At 40.8% G+C, this 25,186-nt stretch overlaps 1 long non-coding RNA gene across 1 annotated transcript in view; it reads left to right on the top strand.

The window, feature by feature from the left end:
- Positions 1–23,881, top strand: part of LOC136835079 (uncharacterized) — a 47,380-nt gene extending 23,499 nt beyond the window's left edge. Inside the window, exon 3 of the long non-coding RNA XR_010851973.1 lies at positions 22,980–23,881. This is a non-coding gene — a long non-coding RNA (uncharacterized lncRNA). The remainder of the gene's footprint in view (positions 1–22,979) is intronic.
- The last annotated feature ends 1,305 nt before the right edge of the window (positions 23,882–25,186 follow it).

Here is a 25,186-nt window from a genome sequence, read left to right as displayed (position 1 = left end):
CACCGCTGTATTATACAAACATCAAAATAACGAATGTGCATCTTTTCCATGGATCTTTTAAAATGTTATGCTTTACTACACTGTATCCAATCGTAAATATTCTTATATTGCTTTTGCATTATAAATTCCGATCATAGCGGTCAAATGTTTTGGTTTCGGAATCGATCACGCGGTCTTTATTTCGATGCATTTAACTCGGTTCAGAGGGCATTTCTTGCTTCAAGTTAGCGTAAATGAATGTCTAGATACTTTATTTATAAGGGACATGTGTATTTTTCGTTATACGAAGTGTTTTTATGTCGAAATATAACTTAAATATGTCTCGTTGTGAAATTATTTTAGCCATTTTTTTTTCTTTAGAAGATGACGTTGGCGGCTGGCTGTTTGTTTTGTGTAAACAAAAAAAAATCAAGATTCCGTTCGCTATTTTCTCTTGATTTCATCATCATACCACGAGCTTTTCGTATGTATCTTTTATCGGCGTGAAAACAGCAGTAATGTGTGTTCTTTCATGTCCAGTAGTTTTGATTAAAATACTTTCCAATTTTATTTGCGGTCGAGTTTCATCCATGTTGCCAATGTACGATAATTTATAGTCATTAGCAGCTTGAACATTATTTTCTCAGCGTCAGCTACAACTTGCAGCTTAATTTTACTGTAGCAGTATATTTCCTTGCCGATCTTTTCTCCAAAGCGGATAAGGGTAGTGTAAAAACATATCAGTACTTAACGTCATTTTTAATATAACTACGATAATTGTTTAACCGTACGATGGTTGAAATACAAGCAAAACAGTTGTTATCCGATTTGGTTATTAGCAAAACAACAGAGTCTCGTTCGGTTGTTTATGGCTGTCACGCATTTTCGCAAGAGTATAAGGTTACTAACAATGCTTTTATTATTCTCTTACTTTTTAACTAGAAGATGGAATAAAGAGATGGAGAAAAAGAAGTTGGTCTTTCTTGCTGCCTGATTCTACGGCAATTGTAAGTATGCGCTGTTGCTTGTGCCCGCTCGAAATTTAAAAATATTTTCTAAATATTGTCGCATCGGTATTAATTGCTAACTCCATCGTAAACTCGAATTATCGTAAGACGAATTATCGTCACTTTCGTGCACTACCTGTATTTACAAACGCACAAAAATTGCAAACGAACACTGACCTATTTTAACTTCCGACACAATGAGAGCAAGTGAGGTTAGCTCATTGAATTAATGTACCTATTCCAGCCTCTCGGCCCAACGTATCGTACACCGTACGCTGCCTGGTTGTACGTTGTTGCGTGCGCCAGTCACCTGCGAAATTTAAAATTACGTATTTTCAAAATATTGTCGTATCGATATTAATTGCTAACCCCATCGTAAAAGCGAATTATCGTAAGTCGAATCATTGTAACTCGAGCACTACCTGTACTAGACTAACTTAAGAATCTTACGACTTGCACACTGTGTATTCTGTGTAGGGGACAAACATGTTCAGTAGATTTACGTTGTGAGGAGTGTAATGACTGGGATACTAAGAAGTGGAAGACTTTAGATGCACAGCTTAAGAAACTAGGTAGAGATAGGAAGAGGAAAGGTATGGCTGAGGAATCTAGTAAAGCTTTAGCTAGTCAGGATTCATCGCTAAGTCGGATGCAATTGCTCCTGTAATTTCTGCCATGCCCATTCCATCTCCTCCACCTGTGCAACCCTCTCCTTTACCTGACTCTCACATCACCAGTCTGGAGTCGAAAATCAACACTCGTTTCGAGTTGATTGTTCAATCTATTGCTAAATTAGCGTCGTCAGTGAAAGTGCTAATGGACAAAAGTGAGTCAGAGCGCCCCATGGCGTCCAGTGCCAGTGCAGTGGTAGTCGAGGAGGTGGCTGTTTGGCCCGCCAATTCTCCTAGGCCAAGGTCCCTGGCATACTCCCCAGCACCTGGGAGGAGTCAAACTAGCAGCCTAAGGGAGGTCGGTGGGGTCTGCCCCAGAGCAGTCGCCCACTCGGTTCAGTCTGTTGACGAATCCCAAACTGCAACCAAAGGCTGTTGGAAAGGCCTTCAAGTGAGCGCTCATTGTATGTCCTCCAGCTCTGAAGATTTTAGTCCCAGGCGTGCACAGCGCTATGGGGACAAGTCACGCCCACTGAAAAGGCGTGCAGTGGAGTTTGAGATTTCTTCCCCTATTCCAAGTAAAAAGAGCAAGGATTCAGCGCACCCATCTTGTAGTCATTGGGACACCCCGGAACAATTCTCTTCATCATCTTTGAATGATGATCATACTTTGGCACCAAAGCGCCTTGTGGCGTGGAGATGTTCTTCATCGAATAAAGAAGCGACTGTATCAGGAGTTGCGCACCCGGCGCCTTCACCTCTACAGTCAGCGCCCAAGCTCCTGTTTGCGGTTGAGCGCCTGCTGGCACCCATTCTCCAATAGGTTTCGTCTCTGACTCCCATCTTGACAGTGCCCCCCGAGCACCCATTGGCACCCGCTCCACCGCTTCTTATTAGTGGGGCATTCTCTGTCAGGTCAACCAGTGCTAACACCCTCATCTCTCAGATTTTGCTGAAATTTGGTTTATAGGGAAATCATAGGCCCTGAATCCATTTCTGAAATTTTTAGACCAATCCGACAACGGTCCAAAAGATATGACCTCGGGAAATTTGAGGTCACTTGTGAGGTCACATATTTTCACCGACCCATAACTTGGTTAATAATGATCAATATTGCATAACTGTATGTGTATTTAGAAACAGAAAGAGCCAAGGAATTCAAATATACAGGTTTTAAAACTCTAGGTTAAAAAATGAAAAAGTTATAAAAAAAAAATTTGAGGTCAAATTTGACCTCCAGGGTATCAAATGAGAATTTTTTTATAGATGTAAAAAATGAAGGAAAGGGCATTAGCTATTAGAATTAGCAATAAAAAGTATGTGTATGTAAGTATTTTTCATGAAATTAACCTGTAAGTGAACATATTCATAAGTCGGGCGTCAGTGAACTACCTATTTTTCCACACTTAAGCTCGTATTTTGACATAGATTTTTTTTTATAGATATAAAAACAAAGACAGGGTTCTTAGCCGTGAGGAACAATCATAAAAATGTTTGGTAATGTTGGTACTTTTCATGTTACTTAAGCAAACACCAAATTTATAAATTGCTTATATATTCCAGGAATTGTAATATCTTAGTCCTTAGATGTGAATTTGAGCTTGGCAAACGCCAAGAATATAAGAAATAAAACTTATATTACTGCTAATCTGCACTGGAAATAATAGTTATAACAAAGAACAACACCTACTTTGTGGATTCATGTGCTAGCTAGTTTTGCATTTACAATGCTTTCATCAGTTTCTTTTTTTGGAAAAATGTATTGAATTCTGCTGCCTCCTCTTAGGCTAGGATAACTCATTACAGTTAATATATGATGTCCTGGCACAGCACATGAATCCTTGTTTGATGGATAATAATATGCACTTGCTCCTGATGACCCAGAAGGGTGTAGAAAGTTCACTGTGAAATCATCAAACTCTTCACAGTATTCCTCCACAATTCCATACCAAACTTCCTTGTTGTAAATGCATCCAACATAATCTGGTTTGATACACTTTGGGTTACCAAGTATTGTAGGTTAATTAGAAATGTGACCTTTCCTTATTCTTTTCTCCAATGCCACTTGAGATGGGATACACCATCAGCTCTTCCTTGTCCAGGGGAACAAATCTGATATTGCAATACACTCCCTGAACACCTGAATTAGCCCTTAATCCCACTAGCCCGAACAACTCTCAACTACCCATCCCACTATAGTGGGAATTTTAACAGCCAGCGTTACCAACGCTACAAGTAAAATCTTGTCACTTGAGCTACCATAACAAACGGTTGGCAACGCTGACACAGGTGTGCGCCCACGCCCCATTTTCGTCGATTGCTTTTTGTTCGCACTGCTGGAAAGTTGTTTCCTTCTGCAGCGCGAGGTTTTAAACCTATTGCCCGACTTCTCTTTGTATTTTGGACTTGTGGTGAAGACCTGGATTGGATTTAACGGTTTTCCTCCTGGATTTTCTGGATATCTTCGACGTGGAGCGTCTTTTTGATTTGGACTCGCTGGTTCCGGTCTCGATTGTGCGTCACGGACTTTTCACCACCTACTACCGTGCCATCGGCTTCGACATCGGCCTCAACTGCCTACGACGGTGGACTCTTGGCGCTTATCACTTCTTCCTGCAAAGATGGATGAGTACCTTGAGACACAATAGACATTCCGTCAGGTATGTAGGAAGGTTGATTGTGATGTCCAGACTCGTTGCGATGAATGTTCCCATTGGAAGGTACAAGAGAGGGATCATTATATTCGTTATCACAAGTCTTTGGCTAGTAATGGCGGCAGACGTCGGTCAGATTCTCGTTGCCTCAAGTGTCTCAGACTTCTGCTACAGATCAGTTGATGGATTTAGCGAGTTCAATGGTAGTCAAACAGATAGAGAATAGGATTGCAATTAGTAAGGAAAATTCAATAGCTAGTCTTCTTCAACATTTCTCAGATAGGGATAATAGTAGTATTAGGATGTCTAATTATTCTTCCTTTTGCAGCTCCCCTGCCTGTTCCAGAACCAGCCCTAACGGGTGCTGAGGGTAATGGCAGAACCGCAAGCCTCCGAGTGGGTAGGTCTGCTGGCCCCCTCGGCGCGGAGCAGGCAGTGAAGGACCTCCCCCCCCCACCCCCTTGTAATATTGATAAATTTAATGTTGATAATGTTAGGATCAAGATCTAGGTGTGATAAAAGAGGATAGGTTTGGGTTTGGTAGTGAGCAGAAGGTTTTAACGGTGCAGTCTCGTTCTCCTGAACGGGTTCCAGTTTCGGGTTTGAGTGGTTTTTGTGCTCTGACAAGAGTTTCTCCATCTCTTCTTTCGATCTGGCTCAGTCTCGAGTCAATGTTTCAGTTACGGTGGGGCAGAATCCTTCTGCTTTCGCTTCTAACGCACTTCCTACTGTTTTCTAAATCTCCTACTGTAGTTTCCCCCTTCCCTGTATTTTCTACTCCTCCATCTAGTAAGGCAGATTATGGTGCGTTCTTTCGGCTTCTAAAGTAATTTGCGGGACCTGCAATTGGCTGTGGCGGGTTATAAGACGGATGGCGGGGTTTTTCAACGGGTATAGACCTATGGTGAGAGGTTATATTTTTTTTCGCGAATGTTTTCTCTAACATTAGAGAGTATGTGACACAGTAGTGTCCAGAATTCATGTCGGATATGTTTTCAGGATTATTGAAGGGGGGGCCAGATTCGGTGTACCTTCATTCCTTTTTTGTTATAAGTTTTCTTCTTCGTTATGTCGCTTCATCTCCTGCTCCCACATTCTCTGTTACTCCCTTTTCAGTCTCCTCGTCGGCCCTTTCTTCTTCTGCTCCGGTCTTTTCTGTGTCTTCCGCATCTTCCGTTTTCCCTCTTCCTTCGATTTTGATTTTCCTCCTCTCCGGTAACCTTTTTATGCGTCTGCTATTCCTATGCCTCCTGCCTTTTCCTTCCTTAGTACAGTCTTCTCTGGTTGGAGGAGCTTCCAGACAGGCAAAAACCCTGTTTCGGCAGATTTTGGCCGCAGGGATCTCTTGTTCCATCCCTTCGGGTATGCGCAACCCCTTGCTTCCACTTCATGCGGCTGTCCTGATAGTATCAGGTATTTCACAGGGTTTTTTCTGTTGATTCCAGTTCGGGTTTGCGCTCTGCGGTTTTGGCAGAGCGTGCGGTACCTTCTTCGAGTGGTCCGCGGCTTTCATCGCCTGCATTTTCCGCGGCGGTAACACAGGCTAGCTTCTACCTCTTTCGTTCTCCCTCCATCTTCTTCCGTCCCTCTGCAGCGGTTTCGTTTGCTCATCCTCCCCCAAGATTTAACAATGTTGGTTTGGCTACTCTCACTTGTCTTCCCCTTGGTAATAATGGGGAATCGGCTCCAGGTTTTTATCGGTTCATCCTTCTCCTCCCGGCGGGTCCAACAATGCAGATTCAGCTCCGGGTTCCCAATTAGGTGCGGGTGCGCAGCATTCTGGTTAGGTTGGTCTGATTGCGGACTCATCGTTGTCCGGGGCTTTGTCCAGTGCCGCCTCCTTTGTCAGTCTTAGACAGTTCGGACATTGTGGAACAGGATTCTTATCCGTAGGTGCAGGAGATTCTGGCAAACTTAGAATGCCCTCTTGCCAGCAGTATGATTACGGACACAGGCTTGAGTATGTTACTTCTTCGTACCCTCAAACAAGAGCTCCGGACCTCCCGATTTTGAGGTTTTTTATGACACTAAACCAGCTCCTGCCTCTTTTTCATGTTGGCTGGTTTGGTTCGATCCGGTTAGACAAGCTTTGGAGGAGGCGGATGTTCGCTTAGCATCGGTAGTTGCTTCTAATAGACAGCACTCTTCTCTTTTCTCTCCGAGTAGGACGATTTACGCAGTTCGAGGTAATCCTTCGGCAGGTGTCAGGTTGCCCCTCAACGAATCGGTTGAGGCATTCCTGTTTAAGTCTCCGGTGTCGTTTTGGCTCGTAGGATATGTGCTGCGCAATCAGACTGAGGCTCTTGCGCATTCTTTCTGGATGCAGTCAGCTTTTGTAATGCAGGTTCTAAAGAGTGACGGCTCTGTCCCTTCGGATCCGTGGCTGTTGGCAGCCTAATAAATTTATTTCGAGGGGTCTGGCTCACCAGGCGAAAGCTTTGGCTTCGTCTACGACGTTTGGAGCAGGAAAGTCGAAATTTCTATCTTGGTCATCTTCCCCCTCAGTATCTGGACGTTCATAAGAGGGATTGCTTAGAACACCATGAGCCTTAGCTAATTCTTGTTCAAGGTTGATGACGTAGCCAGTATGATGAACATGGTTTCTTCTAACTCATGTCCCCGGTGTCGGCAATTATGCATCGTCGAGGATACAGTGTTGAAGTATCTAGACGATACATAGTGTTGAAGTATCTAGACGATACATAGTGTTGAAGTATCTAGACGATACAGTGTTGAAGTATCTAGACGATACATAGTGTTGAAGTATCTAGACGATACAGTGTTTTGAAGTATCTAGACGATCGTTTAACTGGTCTCCTCTCCAGAGGAGCTAGTGAGAGCGAGAGAATTCTTTGGAATTCTTAACATATTCAGGTAAGCGGATTCTTTCTCTTCCTCTGAGGGTTTTCACAACCCTAGAGAGAGTCCAATCGGTCCTTCACAGATAGAAGGGTTCCCGTCCAGCAGGGAATGGCCAGTACCAGCTCGGAGAAGCCTCTTAGGGAGAATGTCTCTCTCTCTCTCTCTCTCTCTTTTAATTCCAGGGTCTCGTGTCCGAATGCGCTCTCTTCAGGTATGTCTCAGGAATCGCTGGGACTTCCACAACGAGAACACTGTTATAATCGGGAGCGATTCTTGCCTGTTGGATCATTAGTGGTAGTCAGAAATGCATCTGACAGGGGAAAGGTCTATTGACTCCCCTCTTCCTGACGTTCATCTGTACACAGATGCCTCAGATCAAGGTTGGGAAACAACCTTGGAGGGATCCAGGCCTCGGAACGAGAGTAGTCAATAAATCTTCGGGAAAATCAATGCTGTAAAGCAAGCCCTCAGTTGTTCTCAGTCTTAGTGCGCTACAGAGTAGTGGCTATGTTTAGCGACAGCGTAATTGCCGTGTCGTATCTGAAGAACTCTGAGGGGAACAGGCTCAACAGAACTCAATACTATACTATAGCACATAGTCCTGAGAGGGTGCGAAGAACGAAAGTGTCTCCTCTTCCCCAATTTATATCGGGAATCCCAAAGTACGGGCAGATTCGCTAGGTCGCTCTCGTTCAGGTATTGGGGGGGAGAGTGGACTTTGACTCTGGAAGTAATATGTCAGGTTCTCCGGAAGTGACCAGCAACTGTCGACTTATTTGAAACATGATTAAACCATTGTCTTCCGGATTATTTCTTTCTAAGGGTGCCCCCATTTCAATAGTCACCAAGGTGACGTTACAAGTTGGAATCACATGCAAATGTACACCTTTCCTCCATCCGGTCTCATTAATCAGGTAATAGGGAAATTGCGGGAGAGTGTCAAGATGACCTTGATTCCAATAGCTCCCTGCTCGCCATAACACGCTTGGTTTCCGGAAATCCTGAGCTCCCTGCAGAAGTTCTGTTGTCCCTACCAATGCGAAACTACTACTACTCAGACAACCACATTCTTTCTATTATTATCCAAACCCTTGTATCCTGGACCTAGTTGCAGGGTAACTGTAGAAAGAGCCGCTAAACAGTCCGGACTCCCTAAAACTGTGCCTAAATAGCGGATTTTCCTTTATTCCTCTGGGAAGTCAAGAGTCTTTCGTATTCGGCCATTGCTGACTACCGCGCAACGATTAGCAGTATATTTAGTTTCCACATTCCTGAAGTTTCAAGTAGTGAGATAATCGTTGATTAAGTTCTTGTAAGATTGAACGTCCTGTTTTTGCCGACTTCGTGGGACTTATTGGAAGTATTTCAATATTTTTCTCGCTTTCCCCTGGAAGTATTTCAATATTTTTCTTGCTTTCCCCTGCCTTTGAACCTATTGAAACTATAACATTAAGACACCGAGAAGTTGCCTTTTCTTACGGCTTTAGCTTCAGCTAAAGGGTTGGGCGAGCTTCAGGCAGTTTCTAGGTTGGGTTCCTGTGCGAGAATGATACATATTTGTCTGTCTTCCGGAATTTGCGGCGAAGACAGAGTCGGAGGTTAAAACTCTGCCTCGTTCAATTAAAGTTCTTCATCTGCAAGTGTTCATTACTGGTGATCCAGCGGAGATACCTTTATGTCCAGTGGGAGCATTAAAGTCTATTTATCAAGGGTTGCGAAAGTCCTTCCACTTCCGCACACACTTGTCTCTCCGCGAATCCTTCCCGTCCTCTGTCAGAGAAAGTGATTAGTTACTTTCGGAGGGCTTTTCAGGGTTGTTCCTCGTCGTCTTCAGCTCTGTATTTTCCCGACCGCACAGTATTCGGAGTATGTCCAATTCATCTTCCTTTTCCCAGGAATTATTTACTTCTTCTATTCTGGGAGCAGCTACTTGGAAGTCCGTCTCAGTGTTTACTCATTTTACTTGAGATGTTCGATTCGCCTCACAGTGTTTAGCGGCGAAGTCTATTATGTAGGGTGCGTTCATTTAGCTGAGGGGGTATTAACGCGGAGGTTCGTAGAGTTATTCTCTTAAGGGGGGGTTTACACGGTCAAACACTTCGTCGAACGCGGTTTGACAGACCTGTTTGAAGTGATGTTCGAACGTGCGAATGGGGTATTTGGTTGTCGAACACATTGTCGAACGGTTTGAGGAAAGTCTGTTCGAGCCTGACTTTGTGGGTGGGCTTCATTTTCCACAAACCGTTTGAATGTGAGAACGCGCATCAAACATCAAACTTCAGTAGCAACACCAATGACTCTGAGGTCATGAGATGTCGGACTGTTCTGCACGTGTAGCGGCAAAGTCTATTATGTAAGGTGCGTTCATTTAGCTGAGGTGGTATTCGCTTAGTGCAGAGGGTTATTCTCTTAGGCCATGTTAGCGGCAAAGTCTATTATCTAGGGGCGTTTATTTAGCTGATGCGGTATTCGCATAGGAAGAGATTCTTAGGTTAACCAGATAGAGGAATTCCTTTTAGTCTAGAATTCTTAGGCAACAGTGATAATATAATCACACGAACTTAGGTACGGACCTTATCCGGAAGATCAGCGGCTTGGCACACTGCTTTATTTCCCTCCATACATGAGAGGCTATGAATAGCCACATGGGAGATCACCATACTCCTCCATACATGAGAGGTTCTGAAGAACCACATGGGAGGTCCACGGACTGAGACAGTACGGACCTGATGGGCGATCACAGTACTCTCCATCTTGTCTCATCACCAAAAGCAACGATTGATAAGGTGAGTGTTTAAATAGATAGGTATCCTAGCCGAGAGTACTGACCTGACTCTATCAAAGTACTCTCCAATATGTCTCTTCACTGAAACCATTGATTGATATGGTGAGTGTTTGGCTAAATGGATATCTTATGCAGAGCAGATTGGTGAGCTACCATCTCTGCGGTTGTCAAAGGGGCGTGCAATAGAATTGATCCCTCCTCCTCTAAATGTTGTTAATCGGGCTAATTCAGGTGTTCAGGGAGTGTATTGCAATATGAAGTTTTCATAATAAAACTAATATTGTAATACTTACCTGAACACCTGAATGATTCCCACCCTCCTTCCCCACATCAATTTGGCCTTGAATAAAGCAATTGACAAAAATGGGGCGTGTGGGCGCACACCTGTGTCAGCGTTGCCAACTGTTTGTTATGATAGCTCAAGTGACAAGATTTTACCTGCAGCGTTGGTAACTGGCTGTTAAAATTCCCACTATAGTGGGATGGGTAGTTGAGAGTTGTTCGGGCTAGTGGGATTAAGGGCTAATTCAGGTGTTCAGGTAAGTATTGAACTAAACTTCATTTTTTATACTTATTCACTTAAACAATACTTAGGAAAGTAATTTAAACAGCCTTAACACACAGATTAATATAATTATTAACACCTTACAATTAACAACAAAACACGCTGAAGGTGGCAAGCCAAATAGTACATTCGTATGTTAGACCGCTTTATAGTTAAATGGAATTCCTGTCGAATGAAAGGACCTCATCCAAAACGTAGACGAAGCGAGAAAGTCCTATTCAGTGAATATGTTTAGCTCGTAACCACTCTGTCCTAAAATTATGAACAATATCACTATTAGTGACATGGAAACAGTAAGTCAAATTAAATTTCCCCAGAATTACTAAAAATTAAGCTGCATAAATTTTTACAGGGCTTACGCACAAAATAAAATTAACCAAAGCCATAAACTTCATAATAATGCAACCTTCGACGCAAATAATCTGGAAATTTTATATGAATAAATTGACTCAAAAGGACCAAGAATAGTTATTTAATGTTTAAGGATTTAGCAAGACCTTTACTTAATTATAAATGAAAGTACTGGCAATAACAAGGAGTCAAACTAAAACCCGCTTCCTTCAGTTGAACCCCATACCTGTTATTGTCCAGAGAGGCATACAAGTGGAAGTGACGACGACGTTCACCACAAGAGCAAGTTGCAGATAGAGGAGCCAATTATGCGACACATCAAGCTAGGACTCCACTTGGGCTCAATCACACACAACGATGCCGAATACATCAAAGTAAACCCTTGGTCATAACTCGAGGACGAGGACTTCAGAACTGCATACGTCTCGACGTGGCACATGGTCGTGGCTAACCAATCAAAGAAGCTATCCAGTGGTCCAGTGGGGGTTTTACAACATCCACATATTGTTTATATTCCTCACTGTATAATTATCGACAAAGAAACGCATCTGCGAAAAACACTTGAACACGAAGATTAGTAATTTCACAGAAGGCTTAGAGGAATAGAGGAGGAGTTGCTGCCGTACTGCAGACGGAGTGATGACTGTTTTTCTGTCTTTCAGTACATAACCATATCGGCTTGTATAGTTATAACAAGGTAATAAGGGAACCAATGGAAGAGGGTTAAAATGAAAACAAGCTAATTCAATACCAACTTAAAACTATCAAACAACCACTTACTCCCTTTGAGTCAAAATATGCGGTTAACACAAACAAAAATGGAAAGTTACGAATTATATTCGTAATTTTCTGGACAAGTATTACAATATTAGTTTTATTATGAAAACTTCATATTTCTGAGTTCCAGGAATGGCCCTACTTTCCTTAAATCGATGGTCCAACTTCTTTTCTGCCTCTTTCAATTCTGCTGCAGTAACACAAAAATTTGATCTTCTTGCTTAAGTTTTCTTCACAAAACTGGAACATGTGTTCTGGTATAAGAGTTTGCCTCTCAGTGGTTCTCTGCAAACTGGCAGGAGCATTAGCTCTTTTTACTGTCCCTCTAATCCCAGCACAGGCATTTTTTCCAGGGGATGTATCAAAGAAATGCCACTCACAAACCAGACCAAAATCCTCTTCATGGTAACAGAGGTTTGTGAAATTATATCTGTTCTTATATTGGCCAGCACACCCATCTGAGAAATAGTGCACCTTCTTTAATTGTGGGCATCTGAATTTAACATGAGTCATAAGCTTCATTATGAATGTGTAAACCATTATAGTGTCGTGTTTTAGTGGTGCAGATAAGAAACACACACACTAAAATCTGTAGACCAGGAACTTAACACTAAAATGGCTAAGTTCCTGGTCTACAGATGATCTGTAATAGATGACAGAAGGGTGAACTGTACACTGTGAATTGTCCCAGTGAAAACCTTGGGGAGCATCCAGGGCAATAAAAGAATAATTCTCAGAGAAATCCCCTACTACAACTACCTTGCTCTCAGGTGGTAACGATTCCTTCAACTGCTTATAGTACTGGGATTGTTTGCTGAGCAACAAAGTGATGACGAACCAACCGACAGATTTTCATGCTTAGCGGTCAGCAGTCACCCATTGCTTGTAAGTTACTTCATTTGGAGCTGATTTCACAGTCAAGCAACTTGAGAAAATTCAGGACACCCTCTTCCCCTGGGCAATCATTGCAAAGTTGCATCATGCAGGTCTCTCTCTCTCTCTCTCTCTCTCTCTCTCTCTCTCTCTCTCTCTCTCTCTCTCTCTCTCTCTCTCTCTCTCTCTCTCTCTCTCTCTCTGCTGCAGACACTGCAATCCAGAAGATCCTTGTAAGAAAGACCTCTTTCTCCCAATGCAGCTACCTGTAATTTTGGATTTTGATTAGTGCAGACACAGACAGAATGAGTCCCACCACTACCAGCAAGCACCCAGTATGATGGCCGTAATTTTGCACATGTGGAAAATCCAACTTTGGGATTCTTTTCATCATTTTTGTATAGTTCAAAAATCTCTCTTGAATTTCCAAGGATCAATCGCTTTTGCACCTTTGTTGGACCTTCAGCACTGATAACTTTAATGCCATCCTTTTGTCCAGGACACATGCAACTAACATCACTTGACTCATAGAATCTTTTAACTAAATCTTTGTTCTCTTCAGTTATTACTTTTCCTTTGCTCATTGTTGGAATTGTTGGAAGGATTCCATGTTCTAATTTCAGTAAACGGTTTTTTTCTACCATGTATATTGTATTTTGAAAGAAGCAAACTGTTTTATCAATTGTGTATGGTGAGAGTGTCAGTATTGTAATTTGCGATTGTGACTTTCGCTCTCCATGAATGACTGTTTCATTTCATTCATTAATACTTTCAGATGTTTTTCAGATTGAGTTTCAGGTTCTGCACTATTATTTTCCTTATCAAGAATTTCAACTCCATAACTGAGTTCCAGACTCCTTTTCAGGGATTTCTGAGCAGATAATAGCTTACCACGAGCCTTGCGCTTTTTCTGGCTTGATGACAGCCCTTCTGAAAACAATAGAAAGAGAGACTTCACACACTTGAATATATCTAAAGAATTGGATGTAGCTCAGCTTGCATTTTGTGTCAACTCGATAGTAATGTTAAAGATTTAACATTTCAAAGTAAAAGCTTGCACATTATATATGTTGTATTGTATATATAGTAGCTACCATAAATTCAATATAATTGTTCATATAGTAGTTCAAACAGATATAGGCTAGTATTAAATATGTTATATTGTTGATTTAGTACTTACTTTTTGTAATTGGTGTTTGGTCTAGGAGTGCAAGAACTGGTTCAAGTGAGGTTGAAGGATTTTCCGCTATGAAGCAATCACTGTCATTTTTCATATCTTTAATTGGAGAAATGTTACTCAAATTACTGTCAATAGTACATGATTCACTTGAATCTTGATCAGACTTGTTTTCAGTGGTACTAAGTATAGTGGGGTTTTTCATTATAATTTTCCAACAGTTCATACACAACAATGAGTTTTTTTTTTTTTTCTCTATCATTTTTCAGCAAGTGTATCTGTCACCTTTCTAAGATTGATTGTTACGTGTTTTTTGTGTTTTTTAATTGGGTCCTGGCAGTATTTCAAATGTCGAACCATTGTGATGCAATCTGTTAAAGATATGCATACAGGAATATCAATTAGAAATATAAATTTTTAGAAAATATAGCTATGTACATTTGATGTTTTGAGCCTTGATAGTCTCTGAGGATCAGAGCACCATACCCACCAGCCACCCAGTTATTTGGCTGCAACTGTACTAACCTGTGGACAAGGATGCTGAAATTAGACAATTAGCAACTTGTTTCAACAGGTTGTTTAACAACTGTTGAATTTTTCTCATAGCTTACCAACATACACTTTGCTTTTTACGATTGTTTCTCATAGCTATAAAAAATTTATATGTCAAAGTATGAGCATAACTGAAAAAATAGGCAGTTCACTGATGCCCGACTTATGAATATGGTGTTCACTTATAGGTTAGGTTAATGAAAGTTTCATGAAAAATACTTACACAAACTTTTTGTTTTTGCTGATTCTAATAGCTAATGCCCTTTCCTTCATTTTTTACATCTATAAAAAAATTTCTCATTTAATACCCTGGAGGTCAAATTGTGACCTCAAATTTTGTTTTTGTATAACTTTTATTTTTCAACCTCGAGTTTTAAAACCTTTATATATGAATTCCTTGGCTGTTTCTGATTCTAAATATATATACATTTATGATATTCTGATAATTATTAACCAAGTTATGGGTCGGTGAAAATGTGACCTCGCACGTGACCTCAAATTTCCTGAGGTCATATCTTTTGAACTGTTTGTTGGATTGGTCTAAAAATTTCAGAAATGGATACAGGGCCTATGATTTCCCCATACACCAAATTTTATCAAAATCTGATAGATGAGGGTGTTCATATAAAAAAATTTTGGTTAACAGAGAATGCCCCTAGTGTTGTCTCGGACATTGTTCCTCTGCCAGTTGACCCAATTCAGAGCAAAATGGATAATATTCTCGGTTTGCCTCAGAAGGCTCCTCCTATGACTTAGACGACAGCTGACTTATCGCTTTCTCCTGTCTCTTCTGAGGAAGAAATTGTTCCAGAACAAGATGCTCCTTCGTCGGTCCTTTGAAATTACCGAAATTAGTTCTTTCCTCTGCAGCAAAGAAGGCTCTGGATGAAGTAGAAGGGTGGTTTTCTGAGAAGAGGGAACAAGGCAAAGCAGTTTTTTGTTTCCCTCCTTCCAAATTGTCCAGGTCGAGCTACAGGTTTTATGTGACCGGAGAAGCTCCTTCCCTGGGAGTTGCTGCCTCCTTTCAGGGAGACTTCTCCGGCCTTATCGACTCGGCTAGGAGATCAGCTTTCTCCTCAGCCAAAATTATGTTCTTGGCCTTGGAACTTGCACACCTTCTTAAAAATATTTTTAAGGTGTTCGAAGTGATGAGCTTCCTTGACTGGGTGGTGGGAGCTCTGGCGCACAAACTTACAGAGTGCTCTTTGCTACCTCAAGAAATCTCGTTGGATCTCTTGGGAGTACTTCCTGTATTGGCAGGGGCGTTTGCGATAGTACACAGGAGTTAGCCAGTCTGTACGCCATGGATATTCTAGAAGAGGGAGCTTTGGTGCTCCTTTACTTCAAGAGGAGGTGTCACTCCGCCTCAGAGATCGGCCCTCCTATTCTCCCCCTTGGACAAGATGTATCTTTTTCCATAGGCTACAGTACTGAACATCGCCTCTGACCAGCAGAAAAAAGAACACTCAGGGCCTGCTCTCCCAATCTATGAGACGCCCCAAGGATTCTTTGACTCTTCATCCCAACTCTTTGTCTCCGCTGCAACCTGCTCCCTTTCGGAGCCCTTGTTCTAAGTCCCAGACTAGAACAAGAACTTATACCTGTTTCCCACAGCGTTCCATCAAGAAGTCCTCTTCCAAGTCTTACTCTAAGAAATGAAAACATAGTCCTCCGTACTCAGGTAGGAGCACGGCTCCTTCACTTTTGGAAATGGTGAGAACAAAAGGGAGCAGAATCTTGGATTGTGTCTGTCCTGAAGGAGGGTTACACTATCCCCGTTTAGAACAAACCACCTCTAATCTGCAAGCCTGCTGAATTGACAGCTAACTCTCAAGTCTCAGAGAGATTTGCTGCTCTCTTGCTAGAGGTGGAGTCCCTTGTTCAGAAAGAGGCTATAAAGCCAGTAGAGGACATTCATTCCCCGGGATTCTACAACCGTCTCTTTGTGGTGCCCAAGTCATCGGTGGGCTGGAGACCCGTTTTGGACGTAAGTGCTCTAAATGTTTTTGTCAAAAAGACAACATTCAAGATGAAAACAAACCATTTGGTCTTTGCATCCATTCACCAGGGAGAATGGATGGCGTCCATCGACATGCAGGACTCGTACTATCACATTCCAGTACATCTGACTTCGAGAAAATACCTCAGGTTTGTGTTTCAGGGCAAGGTGTTCCAGTTTCAGGCTCTTTGCTTCGACCTCTCAACAGCGCCGCAAGTGTTCGCCAGGGTATTGGCTCCCCTGGTGAAATGGCTTCATTTGATGGGGATAAAGATCTTCCTATATCTAGATGACTGGCTACTAACGTTCCTGCTCGAAAGCTCAATATATGGAGGGCATTTGCATGACTCTTCTCTTGTCTCAAGAATTGGGCCTTGTCATCAGTTGGGACAAGTCTTTCCTGATGCCTTCTTAGGAGATTCCTTATTTAGGGATAACGATCAACTCTCGGGATTTTTGGGTTTTTCCAGTCCTGAAGAGAATAGAAAAATGTCTCCAGATACTGTAGTGGAAGAATTTCTGAATCAAAACTTTTGCTCGCCAATCAGTGGGTGAGTCTCCTAGGTACCCTCTCATCCATGGAACAATTCGTCACTCTGGGAAGACTTCACCTGAGACCTCTCCAGTTCTTCCTCAGAGCCAGCTGGAACAGGAAAAAAGTTTCCCTATTCGTTCGTGTTCCCGATAACGATGGAAATCGAGGAGGATCTTCGTTGGTGGAATTCCAGGAAGAGACTATCAGAAGGGAAATCTCTTCATCCTCTGAACCCCAGCCGAGAGTTCTTTTCAGACGCGTTGAACCTAAGTAGGTGAGCTCTTTTGGGATTAAAAGAAGTGTCAGGGACAACAACAAAACTAGCACATCAACGTAAAAGAATTACAGGCGATATATCTGGGCCTACAGCGCTTTGCTTCAGAAATTCGGGGGAGGACAGTAACAGTGCATTCAGACAACGCGACGGCACTGGCGTATGAAGCTGCAAGGTACCTTCTTTGGTTACACCAGAATGACACTCGAGTAACAACACGTTTTATCCAGGGGAGACTCGGCATTCTCACTGACGAATTGAGCCGTCAAAGACAGATCCTTCCCACAGAATGGACATTAGACCCGTTGATTTGTTTGGACCTGTGGAAGCTCTGAGGGAAACCCATGATAGATTTGTTTGCGTCCTCCAGAAATCACTGACTTTTCTCTTCTGCTCACCAGTTACAGAACCCTTGGCATGGGCAACCGATGCAATGTTGCAGGATTGGTCCAACAAAGATCTGTATGCCTTTCCCCCATTCAGTTTAGTCATCAACAAATTCCGATCTCATCAAAATCTTTCCATGATCTTGATAGCCCCCTTCTGGCCAGCAAAAGAGTGGTTCCTGGATCTACTAGAACTTCTTGCGGACTTCCCGAGACAGCTGCCACAGAAGCAACAACTTCTCAGGCTACCTCACTTCCGTCGGTTTCACCAAAACCTGTCTTCTCTGGCCCTAACAGGGTTCAAACTGTTAGGTGACTGCTCCGAAAGAAAGGCTTTTCAAGAGCGGCAGCAGACGCAGTTGCAAAGAGTAGAAGACAGTCTTCAGATAATGTCTAACAGGCAAAATGGTCCATCTTCAGGTCTTGGTGCAAACAAAATAATGTGTCCTCTTTTGAGACCTCTGTAGCAGAAATAGCGGACTTTCTTCTGTTCCTACACTCCGCTAAAGGACTTTTCACCTCTACCATTAAAGGATACAGAGCTGTGCTTAGCTCTGTTTTCTGCCATAAAGGAATGGACTTATCATCGAACCAGGATTTGTCCCACTGTATGAAGTCCTTTGACACCGCAAAGCCTAAAGAAAAACCTTTGCTGTCCTGGAACTTAGACATGGTCCTTGAGTGGCTTTCCAGTTCATGTTTTGAGCCTGTGCAATGTATCTCTTTAAGGGATCTAACCAGGAAAACACTTTTTCTGGTCTCCTTGGCCACTGCCAAGAGGTACAGTGAAATCCATACTTTAGACAGAAACATAGGATTTTCTGAGGGGAATGCAGTTTGCTCCTTTTCCCCTAGACTTTCTAGCTAAGAACGAATCGCCATCAAATCCATGGCCTCGTTCTCTAACGATCAAGAACTTGTCCAAGATAGTGGAGTCGTCTGCAGAAGAAAGAACTCTCTGTCCAGTAAGGGCCCTTAAGTTTTATCTTCACAGAAAGAAGGACATTCGTGGTACTTCAAGAAACCTTTGGTGTTCTGTGAAATATCCCTCTAGACCCTTGTCTGAAAATGCCCTGGCATTTTTTCTTAGGAGTCTGATTTCCGAAGCACATTCCATGGTGAACAAAGACTTGCTCTCCTCTTTCAAGGTAAAACCCCGTGAGATAAGGGCAGTGGCTACGTCTTTGGCGTTTAAGTGCAATTTATCCCTCACATCAGTTGTGCAGGTGACGTTTGGGAAGTGGAAGTCGGTGTTTGCATCGCATTATTTAAGGGATATCAAGACTACTTACGTTCAATGCAGTACCTTGGTCCGTTTTACGTGGCTGGCATGGTGTTAGGGAAGGAAACATAGAAAGCAATGTCCTTTCTTTAATCTCTTCACCTTGCTTAGGGTGTTGAGTTTTGGGGAGCCTTGGAGTACTCCAGTCTTTTGGTTTTACGGTTGGGTATTGGTGTTTTTAGTTTGATTTTTGATGGGTATGGTGACTATGTACTCTGGTTGTTTTGTGTGGTACTGCGCCCTGGGCAGGGCATCTTGTACTTTGCTAGCCCTTGGAAGTTAGTCCATCGCTACAAAGCACCCACTTTCAAATGCTCAAAATGATATTTATATAATAAAATAGTTTTACAGTATATATACTTACCCAGTAATTACATAGCTATTAGTTTCTTTTAACCGGCAGCTCAAAATTTTGAAATTGCGGGTCACGCTAGTTTGTTTGGTTATGGCGACGTGCCCCGCCCACTTTCGGGTGTAAGGGAAGGTACACCATAGCAAAGAGCTTCAATTTGTTTATGCCCATATGTCCAATTGAGGAGAGGCGGGTGGGCTCCGATTATGTAATTACTGGGTAAGTATATATAAAACTTTATTTTATTATAAAAATGTTATTTTTATATAAGTAACTTACCCAGTAATTACATAGCTGATTCCCACCTTGATTGGAGGTGGGAATGTTGGACATATCTACCCCAAAACATTATTAATAGTAATGAGTTTGAGATTAGAAATTTGCTAACATTGAATCAATGTTGTTGAAACTTACCTTATAAGAGAGCTGCTACAGGTAGGTACTGCCTCTGGTTGGCACTCATCTTATCCAGTAGAGGCGAGGCGATAAAGCCTTGAGGGCCTACTACTAAAGGCTTTACTGCCTTGCCTCTACTGGATGAGATGAGCTCCAACCAGAGGCAGTATCTATCTGTAGCAGCTCTTATCAGGTAAGGTTCAACAACATTGATTCAATGTTAGCAAATTTCGATTCTCAAACTCATTACTGTTAATAATGTTTTGGGGTAGATATGTCCAACATTCCCACCTCCAATCAAGGTGGGAATCAGCTATGTAATTACTGGGTAAGTTACTTATATAAAAATAACATTTTTATAATAAAATAGTTTTATATATACTTCACCAGTAATTATACAGTCGGAGCCCACCCGCCTACCCTCAATTGGACATAAGGGCATAAACAAATTGAAGCTCTTTGCTATGTTGTACCTTCTCTTACACCTGAAAGTGGGCGTGGCACGTCACCATAACCAAAACAAACTAGTGTGACCCGCAGTTTCAAAATTTTGAGCTGCTGATTAAAAGAAACTAAAGCTATATAATTACTGGGTAAGTATATATAAAACTTTATTTTATTATAAAAATGTCACTTTTCAGCATTTGAAAATGTAAGTATATATACTGGCTTATGAAAAGGATTTTCCTTATAGCCACAGGGAAGAAGTGAACCTTCCGTACACATACCATGTCACTGGCCTTCAGTTTTTCATTTTTCAATATAGCTGCCAAAAGCTTTGTAATTGTTTGTTTCCAATAAGGGAAGTATTATGAACCAATATATCATTTGCAAGGGGTACTTTTGTATAAAAATGATTTGTCACAAGATGTTAACCTTTATTCAGCAGATTACTCTTCTCCAGTTTGTTAACTAACACTGTTTGTGAGAGAGCTTTTTCAAACCCACTTGCATAAAAATCCTTCCCTGAATAAAGGTCATTGTGATGCATGGGACCATTACTGTTTTCGCATAACTGGGATTTCTTTATCCCATGCTGGAAATGCCTTTTATTTGGCATATATTGAATATACACACAACGTGGCAGAAATGTGTGACTTTTACTGACTAGAAGTGCTATATAAATCCTTCAGAATTATAATCCAAAAGAGACCCTTGCATTTAAAAGAAATTTTTAGTTCACAGGTTATATGCAGATGGTAAAAATGTCAAAATATGTTAGATTCTGGCCATGAAGGCTTTTAAAGAAATGATAAAGCTGATAAAACAGCCAAAGATGCAACTGCTGTAACCATATCACATGTAGATACCCCCCTATAACATCTCTGAAACCCATCATAATCAATCAAAAGCAAAATATATGGAAAATTATGACAGTAATGAATTGAATTAAATTAAGTCCAGTGTTGGCATATGAATTAATCATAACAAAAGAACAGACAAGTAACAATTTCGACTCTTCATAGAATTGGTCACACTCATTTGACCTGTGAATATTTGATTAATAGCCCACATGATCCAATCCTTATACTGTATGTACAGACAGACAGTAGAGTAACACTAGCCATTAGAAATTTTTGTTTGGATGCCCAAAATATAATCAACCTTTAGAAACAAATCGGTTAAATTTATCAGATTTGCCATCATTTTCGCTTAGCCAAATTGTGAACTTTTCAAGGAGCTGTAGCTTAAATAAATTAATAAAAGTTGGGACTGTCAACCTGTCACCTGAATTATGATTTGGGCTCTTATAATTGATTTCATGCTGGTATCTAAACTTCAGTAAACTGCAAACAAGTTGTAGAAATCAAGGACATTATATCAATCATCTCATTTTTCAATTTGATTAATTATCAATCATCTCATTTTTCAGTTTGATTAGTTACAAGGACATAATATCAGTCTTCTCCTTTTTTTATTTAATTAGTTACAAAATTACTAAAACACTATTTATTAAATGAAATATTTTTACTATACAGTGCTTTTTTTTACAAACCCATTAATCATAGTCCATTCTGTGTTGAATGCATTCAGGTGCACTAATTTGAAAAGTAGACGAAAGATCCCCTCTGTCTATACTAGCCAACTCCATTGGGCTACAGGGTACCAATTCCTCATTATTCTGTGCTAATCTTCCATCTGAAGAGAGGAGGGGGGGGAAAGGGAGGAGGGCAACTGAAGATTTAGGTTAATGGGTTTTTATAAAATTGTATTTTATTGTAAAAGCATTTTTAGTTATTACAAACCAGCCAAAAGTGCAATTTCAGATGGAGGACTAAGCACATGGGCTGTAGAAGAAAGGAATGAGTCTAATCCCAGGATTACATTGATGGACTTTGCAAAAAATCCTCGTTACAATGGGAGCTTCCACAAGAAATGGGCTCACAATTAAGGATACCCAAAATAGTATGCCTACAGAGTAAAAAATGCATAATAGGTGGTATTCAGGGATACATGGACCTCCAAATAAATGAATTGTGAATCATGAGAATGAATGATCCAGATCCCTTCTCTTGGAAAATACATGGCCTTCCTGGGAGATTGAAACTTATCTACAAGTTCTGAGACAAAAAAAGAAACCCACAAAGAATTAGTGGCTTGAATGTGACACTGCATCTCATAGAGAATGAAGCTGCTGAAATGCTTAGAGAAGACCAAGGTGATGAGGAACATACTTTTAATTGTTAAACTAAATTAATGCAAAAATATTGAACCTATTAAAATTCCTGGGAAAAATAAAATTCCTGTACACTGAAAACAATAGGTCCTGTAGGCTACACAGTAATGCTTAGATTGCCACCCAAAGGCTAAACACAATAAAATAATTAAGCAAATACTGGATATCACGTTATAAGGATGAGGTGATGAGAAGGGGGGAAAAGCAGGACTAGCGCAGGAAAAAACACTCTCACACACACGGTGGTCTGGAGAAGAATGGCACCATCATCATATGATTGCAAAGTGCACAGAAGAATGAGGACTGCTGTTGTCGTGTGGCCAAGTTAAGTTGCCTGGCACATTTGCAGATTGGACCCTCTACTTTTCAGATTGATGTTCCTGGATGAGGTCTTCACAGACTAAACTGTGTTTGATTAGTTGGGTTTGTAGTAACTACTAGGTTGTATTATTAAACAAACACTTTAAGCCAGGCCCATTTGGATTAAGTATTTTAACTCGTTGGTCTGGTTATGGGGGTGTTGAGTATCTCAAGTCAGTGGTGTAGTTAGTGCCTAATAATAATGTTATTTTAGAAATACTGTATGTAAAAAATACTCACTTTCTGTCCTCAACCATAAGTAGAAATGCTAATGCTGTAAGCAAGATGAGTTGTGTTAATGATCATTTCCTTTGATTAATTTTGGATATTGATTTGATGAAATGTCAGTAAGGGCACTTGTGAAATTTCATTGGCTATATAAAATATATTTCAAGTGTTTAAATACAGTTTTTCTCAATATGCAACATTGAAGGATCTGGAACCAACAGCAGAGAATGTGTGATTTCTTTAGCTATGTAAAATAATGTATTTCTAGTGGTGTTTAAATGCTATTTTTCTCAATAGGTAACATTGGAAGATCTGGAACCAACAGCGGAAAATGTTTCTCCAGGTTTGACTTTTGAAGACTGGCCACTCCAAGGCAGATTAACCAGTACGTTTTCCGCTGTGCATTATGCTTTGTTTGGAATATTTCAACCAATCTCAAAGAGCTATTTTATAAGGTCTCTGTATTATGGCAAATTGGTAAAGGAAACTTGAGCTGTTAGAGCTAATTACACCCTTACCATAGAAAATATGGGTGAAAATACTTTTAGAAATCTATAAACAAAGACCATGGATAATAGAAGATATAGTAAACAAATGGCTTAAGTACTTGCAGAAAGCAAGACATTGAAAGGTAACTGACCCAGCATTTGACATTACCTACTAGTGTCTTATGGTATACAGCACCTTAACTTACTCTGCAAGTATGAGCCATTACTCGTTTGCTGTAAATCTTGACTTATTTTGGTCCTTGTTTGTAGCTTTCTCTAGTATTTTTATCCAAACAGGAGAAAGGTGCTGAATATATTTTCTGTGAAAAGGGTGTATTTAGCTCTTCAAATATGGAAAACCACGAATTCGGGAGTATATTTTAGTACAGTTTCTAGACATCACATCTAATTTTCCCTGTGTAGGAAATGTGAAGTTTTGAAACTTTGTGAATATATACTCTGCTCCTCGATTTTGTGGTTTTTTCATATTGATTACAATTGTGGAGCTCTGTCAATCACATCACTGTAGATTTTCATTGAGTGAATTGTCACTAGCAAATGAACAATGAACATTATCAAGTGTAAATTAAAGTGATTGTGTAATAGGAAATACAAAAGATATTTAAGGAATATCAAATTTATGGGCTATTTGTGCTTCACGTGAGTGTACTAGTTTGTGGACAAGAAATAAAATGCATTTAAGTCGTACACTGTTTTTATTTATCTTTATAAAAAACTTAATACAAATAAATAAAACTTAATACGTTAGAAGTGAAACAGGAAGAGCAGATATGTTAGAAGTGAAACAGGAAGAGCAAATAAAAAATGAACATAAGAAACGGCTCGTCGAGTATTCTCCCCCAAGCAAAATGTTCATATGACCGAGTAGTCTCCCAGAAGACCCCCCCCCCACCACAACCCCCTTTTCTCCCTTCCTCTTATAAGCCCAGCAAATATACCTTTGTCTTCGCCACAAAAACAGCCAGATTGCTCAAGAAATAGACGTGGCTTTTAACTAGCCGCAAGTCCATTTAGACATTCATTTTCACATACAGAGGTCGTTCAGTCCCCCCCTGATGGAATGAGAGCAGTACCGCAGTGTTTATAAAAAAAGTACAGTCAAATGGTTGAACTGTAAACCCGGTAACTCAGTTTGGATCACCCTGTCCATTTCTCAGATCCAGCTATCTGTCTGCCTATTTTTTTTTTTTTTTTTTTGCCAGCTGTCTGTCTGCCTAGTTTTTTTTTTATTTATTTTTTTTGACAACACAAAACCCTGTAATTATTGCTTTGATAGTTTCCTTTCAGTTTAAATTTCTCAGACGCTTGACGCACTAATGTTTTTAGGCTCGAACTAAAAATTTTAGCACAAGATTTACTACATATACGGTACTTTGGACTTTCGATCTATGAGAGACTGTAGTTGAAATATATTTTACAAAAGTTAATTATTCATGCTATTTTCTAAAAACTTTTCATGGACCAGAAAGAACTTAAGAGTTGTGATTTTAAGAAACTTAAAGCATGACAAGACCAAGACAATTACTGTTCATAACTTGGGCTTCCAAGATGAAACCTTCGCTGACAAGACAGCTGGAAAAGTAAATGGGCTACAATCCAAAATATTTACCAGGAGAGCATATCAACATTTGACAGGTACAATATATAAAAGTTCACACACGGGGCTACAATGTTCTCGTTGCATCAGGTAAAAGAATGATTGGGGCCTCTGTACGTCGAAAATTCATGAACAGCCTTAATGAACAAGTGGTTCCTTTAGTTAAAAACAAGATCTAGTTTATGGACTCCTCGACTCTTTTTAATGGCGAGGAATAAAATGGCAAGGGCTGATGCTAGAAAGGAGGAAGAGGTTGGCGCGGGGGTGTGTGTGTGTGTGTGTGTGTGTGTGTGTTATGGAGGCTCGTCAGTCATATGAACGTTGAGTTTTTGCTAAGCCTTTTTTTTTTTTTAAACATTTCCAGTTTGGGAAAGGGTAGGACCAAGGAGAGGAATGGG

The sequence above is a fragment of the Macrobrachium rosenbergii genome, chromosome 4 (genome assembly GCF_040412425.1).
Source record: "Macrobrachium rosenbergii isolate ZJJX-2024 chromosome 4, ASM4041242v1, whole genome shotgun sequence".
Lineage (NCBI taxonomy): Eukaryota > Metazoa > Arthropoda > Malacostraca > Decapoda > Palaemonidae > Macrobrachium > Macrobrachium rosenbergii.
This window is presented reverse-complemented; position numbering and strand designations above follow the sequence as displayed.